At 36.3% G+C, this 292-nt stretch overlaps 1 non-coding gene across 1 annotated transcript; it reads left to right on the top strand.

Annotated features, from left to right (window-relative positions):
* The first annotated feature begins 208 nt into the window (after positions 1-208).
* On the top strand, positions 209-292 carry TRNAL-CAA (transfer RNA leucine (anticodon CAA)). Its single transcript has one exon. It is a non-coding gene; the product is annotated as a tRNA-Leu (tRNA).

The raw sequence follows: 292 nt of genomic DNA, 5'->3' as shown, positions 1-292 counted from the left end.
TTTATTATATATATAGAGAGAGAGAGAGAAATCCGACAATCCAAATATTACACCCTTTCTTATAATCAAGAAATCCTTAGTCCTTCCGAACTCTATTTCTTGAATTGCCTCTTCAGTTTTTCGATTAAAACTTCTTTATTTTGTGGTAAAAAAATCGGCTTTCTTTGTTTATTATTATAAAAAACTTTCCAAGCATTGTTGATAAGTGGTCAGGATGGCCGAGTGGTCTAAGGCGCCAGACTCAAGTTCTGGTCTTCGAGAGAAGGCGTGGGTTCAAATCCCACTTCTGACA

This window comes from Nelumbo nucifera, chromosome 6 (assembly GCF_055504915.1).
Source record: "Nelumbo nucifera cultivar China Antique chromosome 6, China Antique-T2T, whole genome shotgun sequence".
Taxonomy (NCBI): domain Eukaryota; kingdom Viridiplantae; phylum Streptophyta; class Magnoliopsida; order Proteales; family Nelumbonaceae; genus Nelumbo; species Nelumbo nucifera.
This window is presented reverse-complemented; position numbering and strand designations above follow the sequence as displayed.